Source organism: Mustela nigripes, unplaced genomic scaffold (genome assembly GCF_022355385.1).
Source record: "Mustela nigripes isolate SB6536 unplaced genomic scaffold, MUSNIG.SB6536 HiC_scaffold_114, whole genome shotgun sequence".
NCBI lineage: Eukaryota > Metazoa > Chordata > Mammalia > Carnivora > Mustelidae > Mustela > Mustela nigripes.
In genome coordinates, this window is record NW_026739528.1 from 42 (window position 1) to 11,899 (window position 11,858).

Consider the following 11,858-nt stretch of genomic DNA (forward strand, 5'->3'; position numbering starts at 1 on the left):
TCTTGCATACTGCATTAGTTAATGACTCCTTCATTTAGATACTTAATTAAAACTCAGAAGTCTATATGTCAGCTGGGCTTCCTCAGGAGCTTTGGTGACCTGGAGGTTGGGTTAAGTGACCCTGCTGTGGGGTAGGTGGGGCTTGCTCACCTACTTGGCTCTAAGTTGGCTGAGGAAAGCCTTAGTTTGGACAATTGGGCTCTTTTTTCCCAGGGTCTCTAATCTTCTAACAGGCTAGCATATGCTTGTTCACAGGCTGGGAATAGGATTCTGGGAGAGAGTAGAAATATGCAAGAGGTTAAGGCATAGGTTTCGAACTTGTGTGCTCTCACTTTTGTCCCATTTTATTAGCCCAAAGATTAATTTCAAAATCAAGGAATGGGAATCCACTCTACCACTTAATGGGAGGAGCTACACTGTAACAATTCAAAGGGCTTAGAGGCAGGCAGGGTTGGAAAATCGAGATACTCAATTCCTATCTGTGGGTGTGGATAGAGCTGAATGTCCTGTGCTATATGGATCATGGGGACATGGGGGTATCTTATGGTATCTTATGCCAAAAACCACTGTCAAGAGATTGTGTTAAAATTGAGAAAACAGGTTCCTTCCAACCACAGAATGAACTTCCTTGCTATATTAATTTCCTAACCTACCTGCTATAGCAAATTATCATGAACACAAGAGACTTTAAAAAGGTAAATTTATTTTCCCACAATTCTGAAGGAGAGAATCCTGGAATCTTCCTCTTCTGTATCTGTTAAGTATATCTGTCATTGAACTTAGGGCCCACCTGGATAATTCTGGATGGAATTCTAATTCTAGAATTCTAGAATCTTTAACTAAATTATATCTACTATAGTAGATAGTAGATAGTACTATAAAGTACTATTCACAGGTTCTGGGATTAGGAATAGACACACATTTTCAGAAGTCGCTATTCAGCCCACGGCCGCCTACTGTCTGGCTCCACTCAAAATATGCACATCATTTCCACGTGCAAAATACATTCACCTCATTTCAAGATCCCTGAAAGTCTCAGCTCATTATAGGCCTTAGCTCAGATTTAATTTCTCATTGTATATCATCAACTCAAAAGTCAAAAATCACATCAAAATCATCTAAATCATGTCTGCATGAGACTCAGTATGATCCATGATGGGACAAAATTCCACTCTTATCTGTGGACCTGTGAAATGAGTAACCACAAGTTACCTGGTTCCAAAACCTAATGGTGGGACACAAATAGGGTATAAGAGTTAGAGACATTACTATTCCAAAAAAGAGAAAATGGAAGGAACAAAGGAGTCACCAGTCCCAAGCAATTTTAAAGTCCAGAGGGGAAAAATTCCATTAGGTTTCAAGACTTAGAATATCCCTCTGTGGCTCAAGGTTCTCTGCTCCGGGCCAGAGGCTCTGCCCTGCAGGCCTGTGGCAGCTCAGCTGGCTTCTGCACCTGCTCAGTTTGGTAGGCCTGTGCCTCTCAATCTATCAACCTCTTCAAGTCATTCTGCTTTTTGGTGTTGTTTTATCTGAAGACTAACACCGGCTGAGCACTATAAAGTCGCTCTATCAGCTTGTTTCTTTTCTATAGACTTTTGTGAGCCCAACCGACCACTTTCACTTTGCCCTGTCTCTATTCCTTTCAGGATTCCCCTTCAGTTAGTAGTGTTTCTGCTGATACAACATTCTCAAAAACCTTTCAGGTCTTCTGTGTACGTCACAGGATCCAAACCATTAAACAAGAGGATTCCCAACACATCATTCCTGGAAAACCTCATCTCTATTACTGGATTCTGCTGAGATGATTGTATGCATGAGTCACTGCCCAATCTCCTCAGCAAAAGATTGTTTAGACACACCCTTGGCCTTCTCTCCAGGATGTTTTCCTAACAGCGAATCTCCCAGATTTAGCATCTTTTGCAATGAGAATTTGCTGAGAGTTTTCCAAATAAGAGCTTGCTCCTTTTTACTTAACAGTTTCTTCCTTAACTTATCTATTTCCCCTAGCACATTACTATAAGCATTAAGAAGAAAACAAGCCACACCTTCAACATTTAGCTTGGAAAACTCCTCCACAAGTCGTCAAGTTCATCCCTTAAAAGTTTATGTTTTACAGATTTAATGCCATGAGACCAACAGCATTTTTCACAGAACTAGGATAAACAATCCTGATATTTGTATGGAACCACAAAAGACTCTGAATAGCCAAAGCAATCTTGAAAAAGAAAAACAAAACTGGAGGGATCACAATTCTAGACTTCAAGTTATATTACAAAGTGGTAGTAATTAAAACAGTATGGTACTGGCATAAAAAAAAAAGACACTAAAATCAATGAAATAGAATAGAAAACTCAAATAAATCCACACTCATATGGTCAGTTAATCTTCAACAAAGAAGGAATGAATATGCAAAGGGAAAAAGTCTCTTCAGCAAATGGTGTTGGGAAGACTGGACAGCTAGATACAAAAGCACCAAACTGGACCACTTATCTTACACCATACACAAAAACAAACTCAAAATCTGAGACCCATATGTGAGACCTTAAACCACAAAAATCCATGAAGAGAGCATAGGCAATAAATTCCCTGACATCAGTCATAGCAACATTTTCTAGATACGTCTTTCGAAACAAGGGAAACAAAAGCAAAAATAAGCTACTGGGACTATCTCAAAATAAAAAGTTTCTGCACAGCAAAGAAAACAATCAACAAAACTAAGAGGCAACCTACTGAATGGTAGAGGATATTTTCAAATGGCATATCCAATAAAGGGTCAGCACCCAAAATATATAAAGAACTGGATACATCTCAAAACCCCAAAAACAACTAATCCATCTGTATGACTTCTTTGGAGACATTTATCCAAAGAAGTCATACAGATGGCCAGCAGACATGCAAAACAATGTTCAGCATCACTCACCAGGGAAATGCAAATTGAAACCACAAAAAAAGTATCTCATACCCGTCAGAATGACTAAAATAAAAAATACAAGAAACAATGTGTTGACAAGGATGTGGAGAAAAAGGAACCCTCCTGCACTATTGGAATGCAAATTGGTGCAGCCACTGTGGAAAACAGTATGAAGGTTCCTCAAAAAATTAAAAATAGAACTGCCGTACAATCCAGTAATCACACTACTGGGTATTTACCCCCAAAATACAAAAATAACTAATTCAAAGGGATACATGCATCCCTATGTTTATTATAACATACGCTACAATAACCAAATTATAGAAGCAGCTCAAGTGTCCATTGATAGATAAATGGATCAAGATGTGGTGTGTACACACACACACACACACACACACACACACACACAGGAATATTATTTGGCCATAAAAAATGAAATCCTGAAGTTTGCAACAACATGGATAGACCTAAAAAAAATAACATTAAGCAAAATAAGTCAGTCAGAGAAAGACAAGCACCATATAATGTCAGTCATATGTGAATTCAAGAAACAAACAAAAAAAAATGAGCAAAGAAAAACAGACAAACCAAGAAACAGACTCTTAGCTATAGAGTACATACATGGTTATGAGAGAGGAGATGAGTGTCGGGGGGAGGAGGAGGGAATAAGTGATAGGGATTAAATAATATACTTATCAAGATGAAGGAAAAAAATCTGTGTTCTACACAAGTACAGAACATAAGTCAGCCATGTTTTCTGTTATAATATAACAAGGATTGCCTTTTCTCCAATTTCCAATAACATGTTCCTTATCTTCTTCTTAGCCCTCACTAAAGACTATCTTAAACATCCAGATTTCTTCCAATGGTCTATACAAGGCAGTTGATATATTTTATTTTATCATGCATCTCGAGATTTTTTCAACCTGTACCCACTATCAAATTTCAAAGCCACTTCTGCCTTTTAGGTATTTATTTACATTTACAGCAACCCATTTCAAAATCTGTATCTATTTCCTACAACAAATTACCACAAACTAGATGGCTTCAAACTACAGAAATGCATTCTTGGATGGTTCTGGAAGCTAGAAATTCAGAACCTAGTAGGATCATACTTCCTCTGGGGACCTTGGGGAAAATCCATTTCTTGCCTCTTCCAGCCTCCAGTGGCTTGAAGCATTTCTTAATGCTTATAACCACATCACTCCAATCTCTGTCTCCATGGTCACAGCTGTCATTAGGTTTAGAGCCTACTATGATGATATCCTCATCTCAGATTCCTTACATTAATTACATTTGCAAAAACCCCTTTTCCAAATAATTTGATGCTCACAAGTTCTGAGGACTAGGATATGGACATAGATTTTTTTCAGGGCCACCAACTAGTCTGCTACACTGTCATCACCTCATTATTGTAGCTAATTCACTGTGAGGCTAGTAACAGCTCTGGTCATTTGTGCCCCAGTTTTCACTAATCCATGTGAATTTCTTTTTAGTTTATCTACTATTATATTACAAAGCAACTTAATGTCTTAAATAATATTACTAATGATTCTGGGAGTTGACTACATAGGTCTATTTCACTTCATGTCAGCTGGGGCACTAGGATGGTTGGAAAAATCCAAATGGCTTAATTCTTATGAGTTCTAGTTGGTACTAGCTGTTGGCTGAAGTTCAAACAGGGCTGTGGCTGGGGACCACAGTTCTCCACTGCATGGGCCTCTCCTTGTGTTTTTTGGGGGGTTCCTTACAACATGATGACTTGATTTCCAATGTGGAGCATCAAAAGGAAAGAAGGATAAGTTGACAGTTCTTTGAAGGCCTGGGCTTAGAAATATTAGACTAATTATGACAGAATTCTCTCAGTCAGAATAGTTAGAATACCAACCCATATTTAAAGGGAGGAGAAACAAGCTTCAGTTTTCAATGGCAGTACTTCGTGAGCATACAGAAGTGGGAGTAATGTTGACAACTATCTTTGGAGGCCAGTTACCACAGTCTGCCTTCCTTTATCCCACCAGCAGGTCTACCATGAGTGTTTCACAAGCTTGTCTGGCTGAAAGGGTAAATGAGATCTGAAATCTAGCTCTTGCTTCACTTTCCAAACGAATTATTGGCTAGAGCAAAGCTATTTCCATTCACAGAAAAGCATGCTTTTCCCACATTTTTCCTATGGAATAATGGTAGCTTTGTCTACCAACAGACCCAGAAGTTAGCACTGTAGCTTCCAGTAGGATTACTCAACAAAACCAAGATTGCTAGCACAGGGAGTTTGTATTTGAATGGAAAGTATGCTGATCTTAAAGTTGGAAATCCTTTATTTGAGACTGGCACCTGCTACTTAACTAGCTAAATTGACCTAGACAAGTCACTTAACTCTTTACAGTGGAGTTTCTTCATCCGCATAATAGAGATAGTAATTATTGCCCTTTATCACTCTCACGGCAGGCACGGTGAGGGTCACGTGATAATACATGTAAGACTACTGTGGAAAATACAGGCTACCGTGTAAATTTAAGTCTTCATCCAGAAAGTATGCTCACTCCCACCTAGTTTTGCAGATGCCAATCCCCTATCTTCATCTGGGAGTTAGAGCACAAAGGGCCATGAAACACTGGCCCACAGAAATCTCTCTAACTAGAGGAAATTAGTAAGAATAAGGCACCTTTTGTGATGAAAAGAACTTCATATTGGAACAAAGATCATCAGATACTATCACTTCTATACCTCATTTGTCAGGTCCTTCCAACTATGGAACACGAAGAGCTAAGAAACAGTCCTAGTTCCTACAGTATTCTATATTTATTTTCCAAGCCCTCCAGGAGGAAGAATACCACCTGCCCACTTTAAATGAGTGCAGTGCATATTGAAAACACAAGGCACTAGGTAAATGATAGATAATTACCAAGCACGCATTGACATTATGTAAAACACTCTGGCATTTTTCTGTGCTGCAATCCATTGAACTGCATCACTCTGACCAAATAATGAATTACAGTCCATTTATGAATGCTCTGTGTTTAATGCTAACCTTCTGCTACGTCTCCTCAGTGTCTTGACCATAACGACAAGTGCACACACAGGGTGGGTGTGAATGCATCAGATTTCTCATTTTTATAGTTGATGAATAATGAATACTGTTATGCTAAAAAAAAAAACACCAAAAAATCCAAATTTGTGAGCATCTAATGTCATTTTCATAAACTAAAGCTATCCACTCAATGGGCCTGAAGAATAAGGCACTGCCCTTTAAAAGTGGCCTCTTGGTCAGCAGCCATGTTCCCTGCACCAACGAGACCCCAGCCCAGGGGAACGAGGACGGGCACTCCAGCATGTAAGTGGGCATTCACTCCCAGCACCGGGCAGAGCCTCCCGGCCATTAAGTGAGTCCTAACAATTCAGTCTTTCAGTCACCAACCTAATAGGCACAGGCACAGGCAATTTGGGCTTTGCCAAACACTCATTTTCACATCTTAAATCAGTACGTGTCAGAGCTAAACGGAGGCTCGGCTCTGCCACAGGTCTTGTGTTCTGAGGCAAACTCGTCTTGCTCAGGAACTCGGAGGCCCACACACTCACTGCAGACCTCTTTTTCCATAAAGATCTGTGACAAAAAGCAGTGGTTTGTGCCTCTGATCAAATGCCTGGGGTCTTCTCTGGTGGCTTAGGACTACTTTTATTTTTAAATTAATTTATTTATTCTCAGCATAACCGTATTCATTATTTTTTCACCACACCCAGTGTTCCATGAAATCCGTGCCCTCTATAATACCCACCACCTGGTACCCCAACATCCCACCCCCCGCCCCTTCAAAACCCTCAGATTGTTTTTCAGAGTCCATAGTCTCTCATGGTTCACCTCCCCTTCCAATTTTCCCCAACTCCCTTCTCCTCTCTAACTCCCCTTGTCCTCCATGCTATTTGTTATGCTCCACAAATAAGTGAGACCATATGATAATTGACTCTCTCTGCTGGACTATTTCACTCAGCATAATCTCTTCCAGTCCCATCCATGTTGCTACAAAAGTTGAGTATTCGTCCTTTCTGATGGAGGCATAATACTCCATAGTGTATATGGACCACATCTTCCTTATCCATTCGTCTATTGAAGGGCATCTTGATTCTTTCCACAGTTTGGCGACCATGGCCATTGCTGCTATAAACATTGGGGTACAGATGGCCCTTCATTTCACGACATCTGTATCTTTGGGGTAAATACCCAGGAGTGCAATTGCAGGGTCATAGGGAAGTTCTATTTTTAATTTCTTGAGGAATTGCCACACTGTTCTCCAGAGAGGCTGCACCAACTTGCATTCCCACCAACAGTGTAAGAGGGTTCCCCTTTCTCCACATCCCCTCCAACACATGTTGTTTCCTGTCTTGTTAATTTTGGCCATTCTAACTGGTGTAAGGTGATATCTCAATGTACTTTTAACTTAAAAAGCATAGGCTTTTCAGGAACTCAAAGACAGCACAGGAAAGCTGAATCTGCATGCTGACACATCCGGGGTTCCCAGTAAATGCCAGGAGGGCTATAGCCTTGGAGCATTTCTGAGTAGGACACCTGGCTTCCCTGGACACGTCTCTTTTTATAGAACCTCCTTGACAGAAGCTTCTCCCTCCCTCTTCCCATGGCATCTGGATGGACTTTCTTTCCTTTCTTTCTTTCTTTTTTTTTTTTTTAAGGATTTTATTTATTTGAGAGAGACAGAGAGAACACCAGCAGGGGGAGGGGCAGAGGGAGAAGCAGGTTCCCCGCTGAGCAGGGAGCCCGATGGGGGCCTTGATCTCAGGACACTGAGATCATGACCAGAGCCAAAGGCAGACGCTTAACCCACTGAGCCACCCAGGCATCCCTGGGTGGACTTTCAAGATGGTATCTTATCCCCAACAGCCCACATTTTTCTTCTTTTTTAAGATTTTATTTCTTTATTTGACAGAGAAAGAAACAGCAAGAGAAGGAACACAAGCAGGGGAAGTGCAAAGGGAGAGGCAGGCTTCCCGCTGAGCAGGGTGACTGATGCAGGGCTCAACCCCACGACCCTGGGATCTTGACCTGAGCCGAAGGCAGCCACTTAACGACTGAGCCACCCACACGCCCCAGCAGCCCACTTTTGAATGCCCAGCTAAATTCCTTATTTGTTTCTCAGGAACTCCAGGAGCCATTTACCACAACATGAGGCCAACTTGCTGAGGGAGCCCAGCACATAAACCGAGTCCTGTGTCGGTGCCCACCAGCAAGGGGCAGGCACGCCTACAAGGATGGATCAGATGAACTATCAGATGAACAAAGTCGAGCCTGGCAGAGTGAGCCCACCCTGCAGGCTGAGTCGAAGATAGAAGAGAATGGAGAAGAGAAGGCGGAAGAAGAGAACTAAGGAGTGAGCCCCCCACCCCACCGCCAGGTGTCCAGGAGGAACGAATGGAGACAAGGGACAGTTCTGTCACAGAGATTCAGAAGCATGTCATATAGTGCCTTCTCCCTCGGTCCCTCTCACCCTTTCCATCTTGTTAACCAGCCACCATTTCTTAAGCATTTACTCTATGCCTGGTACCAGTCCAAGCACTTTACACACATTACCTACTATCTCACAGCGAACTTAGGAGACAGGTATGATTGCTGTTCCCATTTAATGGATGAAAAAACCAAGCCCAGTGAGTTTCCCAAGGTAACAGCTGATGCATTGTGGAATCAGGGATTTGGGTCCAAAGCTCTGAACTATATTCTAATTTCTGCATATGTACCTTCATTAAGCAAATAAGTAAGACCTACTGTGTGCTTACCTTAATCCCACCCAAGAGAAGTGACATAAGAAGCCACGTTCTCTACTCAGAAGACGCACAATCCATAGGGAGAGTGGAGAATCACAGGCAGAACCCAGTTGCGCAAGCACACCAAGTGGCTGCTTCTTCATTCCGAATTGTTAAGGAATACAGAAACCAAGGAAGACAGGCTTCCTGGTGGACCAGCCGGGGACATGCTCTGGAGAAGGCACGGGCTGCCACTCCAGGTCATTTCTCCAGGCGATCGCTCTTCTCTCATGTAGATGACTTTCTTAAAATTATCTTCATCAGAGAGAGAACAGTGCTTCTGAAGAGGAGATGAGACCTACACAGGGTGGTCCCTACAAGTCAGCGATATTCACAAAACAGGACATGCTCGTTCAACCCCGGGATCACATTCAGCCAAACCCAGGGACTTCACACTTCCACACACACCACGCTGAGGCCTGCCCACTGCTGTATTTGCCAAGCACTGCCAACTCTGCGTCAAGGGAGCGGTGGGGAGAGTACGGACTGATAAAACTTTATCCTGGAAAATATTCCGCTTGTACTCACCCACCTCCTCTCCCAGACAACTGAGCCAGCCGCCTGTAGCTCCACATGAGGGAAAATACGGGGTGGTACTTAGTTCCAGCCATCACCAGTTCTCGAAGGGAAAACTATAAATATCCTCCAGCTATCCCAGAGTTTGTTCGGATTACAAAGAAATGCCAAGAACAGGATACCAAGTGGTCACCTGACAGGCTCACTGCCAGAAGGGATGACAGGTTCCAGCGGCACAATGTTGGACACATGACATCCAGGAGAAAAAGGAGCGGGAGGGCCTGACCTCAGCCCGGCCTCGCTCAGAGCAGCCCAGTGCCACAGCACTCACACCGGGAGAGGGGCTACTCATGTCTTGCGGAGGGGAAGGACCCAAGAGAAGTGACATAAGAAGCCACGAAGTGCTCAGCAGGAGCCAGACGAGCTCCTGAGGACTAACTCAGTAGGAGTTTCTGGCTTCAAGGACAACAGCTCACATGCTGATTCTAGATACTCTGAGTGGCAAAGACAATATTTAGAGAGACAGTTTTGTATAATCACGCCCTAGGTGTACAGGAGAAACCCCGGGCAGGCTCTGCTTTCAAATTATACTGATTTATATCCCAATAAAATGGCATTTGTAAGGTAGCAAGTGAGCTGTTAGCGGTTTGGGTTTGGGTTTTGCTTACCAAATTTCTACAGACATCTCCTCTGTGTATCATGTACGAGTCAGCATCTCAGACATCAGCAGCCGGCTGGTCAAAGTCTCTTCTCGACAGCGTCTGAGACACACACACATACCTACACTGCTTACCTAGAAACCACAGACGGCACCACCACCACCAAAAAACAAAAAAACAAATAAACAAAAAAAAAAAACTGGAGCTCCGCACAGATGAGGCAAAGCAACTTCTCAGAGGAGGGTAGGCAGCAAAGGCCTCGGTCAGCGCCAATGACTGATCTCTTCTGCCCCAAGCCACTTCCTCTTTGTCCCTACAGATCCCTCCTCCTTGTTCCTTGCCTCACCCAAGTCCTACCTACCCTCTGCACGTGCAGCCTGCTCACAGGCTGAGGAATCCTTTTCATGACAGATCGAAAAAGGGGCACTACTTATTTTCCCTACACTTCTTTTTCTTTTTTTTTTTTTTAAGATTTTACTTAATTATTTGACAGAGAGAGAGAGAGAGAGATCACAAGTAGGCAGAGAGGCAGGCAGAGAGAGAGAGGGGAAGCAGGCTCCCTGCTGAGTAGGGAGCCAGATGCAGGGCTCAGTCCCAAGATCCTGAGATCATGACCTGAGCCGAAGGCAGAGGCTTAACCCATTGAGCCATCCACGGGCCCCTTACATGTATTTTTCAACTGGAAAATTCTAACCTCAAGGGCCTGCAACATGAGCACGGAAGATGGAAGTAAGGTCTCAAAACTCCTGATTTTTTAAGTTACAAAGAAAACTGTGCGTGGTTTCAAAGGCAGGAAACGCCGAGCTGCAGAAAGAGCTCTTGAACTATGGGAAAGAATGGAAATTAGCACATTCCTTGCAGGTGAACACTTACAATATCCATACTACTGGAGAGAAACCAGCCTCGTTTGTCACATTAGATCATAATAAAAATAACTAGGTAGTTTTGACAGAAAATACGTCCCCAAAGAGAGGCCCCGCTCAGAGCCAAATTTCCCAGCTGAAAACCATCAATAAAAACTTCTCAAACACCAGAGATCAGCAGTTTCCAGCATTCATTTGCTCAAACATTATGTTCATCATCCAAAGTTGAATGTGTGTATAAAGGGAAAAATATCTACAACATTCACCCCACCTCCTGTCCTGACATCTCTGAACATATACAGTTGAATAAAATTCCTTAAGCTCACACTTGAAAGGTCATAGAATAGGGGGGTGAGCCCCATGGTCATTTCTCAGGGGGAGGTAACATGACACTTAAGTGACCACAGTGTGACCTGTAAGCCATACTTGCTTCTAACGTCACCTAAAAAAGAGAGGCAATAAACGAGATGGGTTACCTAAGAAAGATTTATTACACAGACCCAGATGTTTCAATCCCATTTAGATATTGTAGAAGAAACTGGATGGCAATTTTTTTTTCCCTCCTCTCTCTCCTGACTGCCCATTTAAAGGAATTCATTTAGAATGTTAATAAAGTGATAAATTGGGTTTACTATAAATAATTATACTGTCGTATCATCTCTTTCAAGGTTGAAAGAGGAGGCTTTCTGTTGTGATAATGTACCTTATTAAACCAAGGCAAAACAATTAAGTATTGCCTTCCACATAAAGGCTCAGGCAACGGCACAGCAGCCCTACCCCAGATAGACCAGCGCCACTTCGTGAAACATGAAATAGTTTGTCACTTAGGGGATGGCCCACCGGGCAGAGCCGTGACTCTCACATATGATGTTACTCGAAAGTTCAGTAATACGAAGAGTGTTCTGTGAACTTTCTAAAAAGCTGAACTATTAAGTTGGGGAGTTGGGTCAAACCATGCCACCCACGAACATCATTCATAACCGTGGGGCACAAGGGAAAACGAAAGAAGTTTCTGTGTGAGTTGGGTCAAACCATGCCACCCACGAACATCATTCATAACCGTGGGGCACAAGGGAAAACGAAAGAAGTTTCTGTGTG

The 11,858-nt window shown here is 42.7% G+C and overlaps 1 long non-coding RNA gene across 5 annotated transcripts in view; it reads right to left on the reverse strand.

Annotated features, from left to right (window-relative positions):
* Positions 1–246: 246 nt before the first annotated feature.
* LOC132008339 (uncharacterized) overlaps positions 247–11,858 on the reverse strand; it is an 18,583-nt gene continuing 6,971 nt past the window's right edge. For 3 of the 5 annotated variants that reach the window (XR_009401608.1, XR_009401609.1, XR_009401610.1), the window contains one exon: positions 7,569–10,031. This is a non-coding gene — a long non-coding RNA (uncharacterized LOC132008339). Of the gene's footprint in view, positions 271–7,568; positions 10,032–11,858 lie in introns of those variants that run through there. The other 2 variants (XR_009401612.1, XR_009401611.1) reach the window with 2 other exon arrangements.